The following is a 6,846-nucleotide window of genomic DNA, read 5'->3' as shown; positions in this document are numbered from 1 at the left end:
GAGAAACTTGTGATTACCAGTGGGGAGAGGGAGGGAGGAGAGGCAAGATAGGGGTGAGGGGTTAAGAGGTACAAACTACTGTGTATAAAATAAGCTACAGGGCTTCCTTGGTGGTGCAGTGGTTAAGAATCTGCCTGCCAATGCAGGGGGCACACAGGTTTAAGCCCTGGTCCAGGAAGATCCCACATGCCACGGAGCAACTAAGCCTGTGTGCCACAACTACTGAGCATGTGCTCTAGAGCCCGTGGGCCACAACTACTGAGGCCACATGCCACACTACTGAATCCCATGCACCTAGAGCCCATGCTCCACAACAAGAGAAGCCACTGCAATGAGAAGTCCACTCACAGCAACGAAGAGTAGCCCCCGCTCACCACAACTAGAGAAAGCCCGTGAGCAGCAACGAAGACCCAATGCAACCAAAAATAAAATAAAGAAATTAAAAAAAATAAGCTACAAGGATATATTGTACAATACAGGGAATATAGCCAAAATTTTATAATAACTATAAATGGAATATAACCTTTAAAAACTGTGAATCACTATATTGTACACTTGAAACATATAATATTGTGTATCAACTATACCTCAATAAAATTTTTTTTAAAAGGATGCTAATGATACTTATCAAGGGCAAGATAAAAATTGTTTAGATACATCCATACAACTGAGTAGATCTATGGTAAATTATAGTTTTCTTACACAGAACCAAACTCTGTATGCTTAAAGTTACCTCTCTGTTTTTCCATTCTCTAGACTTAAACACTATATCACAATTAGCATTTCCCTATGGGATTTGTACTCTCAACAATTGTACCATTGCTCCCTTTTTCATTTGGGTCAATTTTGAGAATCATTATTCATAAGTGTGTATCCACCATTTTGTTTATTATTTGTCTCCACACTTAGCAATTAAAAATTTCTGATATGAGCACTCCTGCTGTCTGTGGTTCTTAATTTTAGCACTTTTTTTCAAGTTGCTTAATTAGGTCTCAGATTAGAAATGCTGCAGCATTACAAAATACATTGCCTCTTTTGTTATCAAAGAGATAATCATTTATCTGAGATATTTTATTGTAATTTATTATATGGTTTTGTCCAATTTTTCCATAGTTATTTCAAACATAAACTATTGTGTACAAAAGACCACATCAGAAAATTTAGAGATTACAAGGATAAGCAAAATATTTAAGCTTTCATGAAACCTACAATCTACTAGGTGATCTAAGATATTTAACAATCATGCTACATGTTTACACATAATAAATGCTAAAAAGAGAGCAAATCAGCTCTTCCACTAAATCCTCTACTGTAAGAATAAAAGCTCAGTAACCACTGACATTCCCATCCTAAATTCATCAGATATATGATCTTGGTCGAGTTACTGGACCTCTTGAAACCTCAATTTCTACATCTTTAAAATGAGGACAACACCAACGCTTAACTCATAAAGTTGTGAGAACCAAATGAAAAAAAATCCATGTGAAGCACTTAATACAGTAACAATTACTGTGCCCACTAAATATAAGCCATTACATTTTTATGGTTATATATTTGTATGCCAAAATATCAGAGAGATGAAAGGACAGACAGACAAACCAATGAAAAACTGAGAAGTAAACTGTTTGGATAGAAGACTAATAATATTGGGTAAGACCTTGGAAACTTCAGTTCTGGTGATGGGGGAAGGAGGAAATAAGTCCTGAAAATAAGAGTTTGAATTTCCTGCCACTTCAGTGGGATGGGGCATCAAAATCTAAATAGGTTTGTAGAATGTAAGGAAATGTGGTATTTCCTGAATGCCTAGGTTGCCTAGGTTGTGGACTCTCAATTAGACTTACTCATATAGTCAAGGTTGATGCCATGGAGAGCTAACTCCCTGCATTTCTGGGTTGCATCATCTAGCCACTCAGCAGCCATTCAGGAAAGTAGATTCCCACACCTTGAATATTGTGGTGTTTGCTTCTAAGTCCAAAGGAGGGAAACCTGGCCCAGGTAAACATCAGGCTAGAGAAAGAAGAGGATGTACAAGGGACTCTGAGAAAACATCCAACTCAAAACTACAAGCAACCACCCTATCAACATTTTAATCCCTTCTGCTGTGTTTTAATTTTAACTACTTTACGTAGCACTAATCATCTTCTAACATTATAATTTACTAATTTGTTATGATCATTGTTTATTGCCTATATCTTCTCCATGGCTAAAAACATAAGCTTCATGAAGTGGAGATCTTCATTTTGTTTACTGATTGATATGTTTCAAGCATCAAGAACATTTCCTGGCAAACAGCAGATGCTCAGTAATATTGTTGAATAAATGAATCCTTGAACTCTTCACCTCTACCTTCTGCCTTGATCCTATACAAGAGTCTGGAACTTTGATGAGCGGAGGTGCCCTAGTAATTACTTACTGAAGTTGAAATTACTATCAATCTAGGTTTTCATACACCTGCATATAGACTAAGATTCATATATACAATGTAAGTTTTATAATATATTTCAAATCTGTATACTTTTATCTATCTCCACTTCCATTGACTTATGCATATCATCATCTTTTTCCCAGATTTACAACAATAACACGTCATTTTTCTCCCTGCCTTTCCTCTTGGCTTCTTTCTAGTAGATGGGAGTACCTTAAGAATGCAGCTCCTTGCTTCCTTTGCAGTTTCTCCTTCATCAGCATCTCCCAGTTCCTCCCACACCCCCTGACCTTCACCTTGTTTTCAATGACCCTTCTTTCTGCCCACAGCACATTGGAAAGTTTCATTAACCTATTTATCTTTGTAAACTTAGTTATTTTCTGAAATATAAACACAATAATTTCAACTGTGATTAGTTTGACTAAAAATTAACTCTAGTTTCTTTTCTCCACTAATAAAGTGAACTTTCAAACTGCGAGGAGTTATTTTTTTCAGCTAAATTCACTTCTTAAAACAGATAAACTAAATAAAAATATATCTTACAAAACAAGCTTATAAAGGATTACACCCTCTAGACTTAGACGTATCGTCTATGCATATTTCCTATCTTATTGTGCTAGCATTAAATAATGCTAAACAGACAGCAAAAGTTTAATGTAAGTTCAAGTAATATTTTCAAAAAATAAAAAAATAGTATATTAAATCAAAAATATAATTCTTCTTATCTTAACCTAATCCTGCATAGATTGGGACATAGTTACTCACATGTACCAAATTTTAGAAGATAGAATGAGAAATTATATAAGTGAATTGTCTAACTGCTTGCTTATAATCAGCAACAGATGCTAAGGTCTCATGGAAAAAACAACAATGTATTTTTCCCTTTAGCTTAGGGGATCCCATAGTCGGACAGTGTCACACTAACAAAGTTTGTGTAGGAAAAAAAAGGTCTGTTGCTTAGTCACAAAGCCCTAGAGCAGAAAGCATGTGTGCATATGGTTAAACAGATTATCCAACGATCTTTCCTGAGAGAAGCAGAGCGTATCTCCAATACCTGACCCTATCTGCTTCACATCTGTCCTTTCCCAATGAAATCCCCTGGTAAATAATGGGCATTTACAAGTGTTTAAGAATATTTAGTCATCTGAATGGATGACACATTCTCACTTCTGACAATGTGTATAGCAGTATGAATGGTAATATTGAAAGGTTATAGTTAATACTTTGCACTTAAGTATAGGTTCCCACAAGTTATTACTATTGGTGAGGTGAAGTAAATTTGCTTACCCTCTAAAAATAGAGTAGATTCTTGTTCTAACTCTGGTATTAGATGACAAAGCTTTTCTCATTACTGGCTTTCTAAATGAAAGAGGTAAATGATACGCCAGTTTATACATAGTGACACAATACCATCCTATGCATAACAGATACTTATTGAATACCTACTCCCTGCCAGGCATTGTGTCAAGTAACAAAGAAAAGGATATAAAAAAGTAGAGTACTTGCTCTCAAGAAACTCATAGTCTGTTTAGGAGAGTGTTGAAGAGGATGATTGGAAACAAATAAGCCAAAATGTATAGTGTAGTATGAAAAATACTACGATATAATATGACATAATATAGTACAACCATATAATATAGTGCTACCCATAATCTGGGGAATGCAGAGGAGGGTATATAAGTCATTTTGGGGGAGAACAGAGCAGGATATCAAGTTCACTATCCTAACTGAGTCTTCAAGAATAAATAGCAACTGGGCAGGTGTTGGAAGGAAAATGGGTATGAAAAAAGCAATAATGGAAAGTAATTTCAAGCTGAGGGAAGAGCAATTAAAATGGCATAGTGGCCCAAGATACTTTTAGAAAACTGTAATTACACAGCTGTATAGCGACAACATGAAGGGTAATCTATATTTGGAAACCACCTGGAAATGGAGAATTTTTTATTGCATTATTCTTTTATAATAAAGATAAAAAATATTTTAATATTCCTGAACTGAAGCACACCTAAGTAATATTTTGACAGCTGTTATATCTGGAATATTTGAGCCCTTCATATAAAATCACATTGTCTACTGAGTAGACTTGAAACTGACAATAATCCTGTTTTTTAGACCAATTTTTACCACCATGTAATTTCTGTCTTTCTGTACCAATTTTTCTCAGCTAAAAGATGTGAAAAATATCTACACTTCTCAACTTTTAGAGACATTATAAAGAAAAAAAGATGGACCAGATGAAAGTATTTCATTATTTTCTTTCAGAACAAAGAAATTATTCCTTTGTATAATTTACAACACCTTATATATATCAAGCACTGGGTAAAACTGAGTTTGTGTCAGTATTTATTAGCAGGAGATTCTGATCTAAAATGGACTACAGAGGTGTAAAGGGACAGAAAACAAAATGTAAATTAATTTACATTTTGATAAAATAATAATTAATAAAAATAAATGCAAGCACAGTGGTAGGTAACTTTACTATTAAGGTGACTAAAGACAGAAGCATGGAAGCTGAGTATCAGCATGAATAAGGCCTTTTGGAAAAAGACATATTCCAGGATCTCTTTGAATAACAGAAAGATCTATTCTAAACTCAACTTTAAAAGGGAACAACTGAGGAATAAATAAATATAAACAGTATGAAGGTACACATTTAGTGTACTTTTAATATTTTAAATGTATTTTTAAATTGCACTACTAATGCACACATATATAATTGTACAAGTTTCAAACAGAACAGAAATATACAGAGCAAATCCTAAATATCCATACATTTACCCTTCATTCCCTTCTTCCCCTGAAACATGACAGCTGTCAAACCCTTGATGTATCTTTTCTTTTTTTTAATTTCAGTATACCACACATAAATGTCCGGCTCAATGAATTATTATGAAGTGAATTCCTGTGTTACTGCCACCCAGATCAAAAAACAGCATTTACCAGCCTCCAGAATGGCCCCAGTCTCAACTAATCCTTGCCATAGATTACGTTATCTCAAGAGGATTCACTATTCTTACTTCTAATATTAGTGTTCATTTTATCTGTTTTTAAATGTAATAATAAGAATCAAAATGTTTTGTTTATGTGTGTCTACCGTCTTTCTGCTCAATGTTATATTTGTGAAATTCATTAGGTTTCAGGGAGTTGCTGTGGTTCTTTCATTTTCATCTCTGTACAGTATTACAGATCAAGAACATACTGTAATTCTTTTATCCATTCTCCTATTGACGGCTCTTTGGATTCTTTCTTGTTGGAACTGTTTTCACTCATGTTGCTACAGACATTCTTGTATACCTGCACACATGTCTATCAAGTACATACCTAAGAGCAGAACTCATTAGCACGCAGGGTATGCTTACGCTCAGCTTTAGCTGATGATGCCAAATAGGTTTCCAAAGTGGATATACTAATTTACATTTTGGTGCTTGCTTCGGCAGCACATATACTAAAAATGGAACAATCCAGAGAAGATTAGCATGGCCCCTATGCAAGGATGACACGTAAATTTGTGAAGTGTTCCGTATTTTTACAAGATTATAGCCGAAAACTTCCTTAACGTGAGAAAAGAAACACTCAAGTCCAGGAAGCATAGAGTCCCATACAAGATAAACCCAAGGAGGAACATGCCAAGACACATATTAATCAAACTGACAAAAATTAAAGACAAAGAAAACATATTAAAAGCAGCAAGGGAGCAAGAAGGAAGAGATATGGGGACATATGTATATGTATAACTGATTCACTTTGTTATAAAGCAGAAACTAACACACCATTGTAAAGTAATTATACTCCAATAAAGATGTTAAAAAAAATTAAAAAATCAATAAAAGCAGCAAGGGAAAAGCAACAAATAACATACAAGGGAATGCCCATAAAGTTATCAGCTGATTTTTCAGCAGAAACTCTGCAGGCCAGAAGGGAGTGGCATGATACATTTCAAGTGATGAAAGGGAAACACCTGCAACCGAGAATACTCTACCCCACAAGGCTCGCCTTCGGATTTGAAGGAGAAAATCAAAAGCTTTACAGACAAGAAAAAGCTAACAGACTTCAGCATCACCAAACCAGCTTTACAACAAATCCTAAAGAAATTTCTCTAGGTGGAAAAGAAAAGGCCAAAACTAGAATCACGGAAATTATGAATGAGAAAGCTCATCAGTAAAGGCAAACATAAAGTAAAGGTAGGAAATCATCCACACATAAATATATCAAAACCAGAACTCATGAGGAGAGTACAAATGTAGGATATTGGGAATGCATTAGAAATTAAGAGACCAGGAACTTAAAACAATCTTGTACATATACAGACTGCTATCTCAAAACCTCATGGGAAACACAAGCCAAAAATCTACAGTAATTTACATTCTGATCAGCAGTATATGAGAGTTTACACTCATATACTACAGATCATATACTGCTAT

At 34.8% G+C, this 6,846-nt stretch overlaps 1 non-coding gene across 1 annotated transcript; it reads left to right on the top strand.

Annotated features, from left to right (window-relative positions):
- The first annotated feature begins 5,846 nt into the window (after positions 1-5,846).
- LOC136126201 (U6 spliceosomal RNA) lies at positions 5,847-5,953 on the top strand. Its single transcript, XR_010656090.1, has one exon. It is a non-coding gene; the product is annotated as a U6 spliceosomal RNA (small nuclear RNA).
- The last annotated feature ends 893 nt before the right edge of the window (positions 5,954-6,846 follow it).

This window comes from Phocoena phocoena, chromosome 7, assembly GCF_963924675.1.
Source record: "Phocoena phocoena chromosome 7, mPhoPho1.1, whole genome shotgun sequence".
In the NCBI taxonomy this organism is placed as follows: Eukaryota; Metazoa; Chordata; class Mammalia; order Artiodactyla; family Phocoenidae; genus Phocoena; species Phocoena phocoena.
Note: the sequence above shows the minus strand (reverse complement) of the source record. Positions and strands in the feature narration are given on the sequence as shown.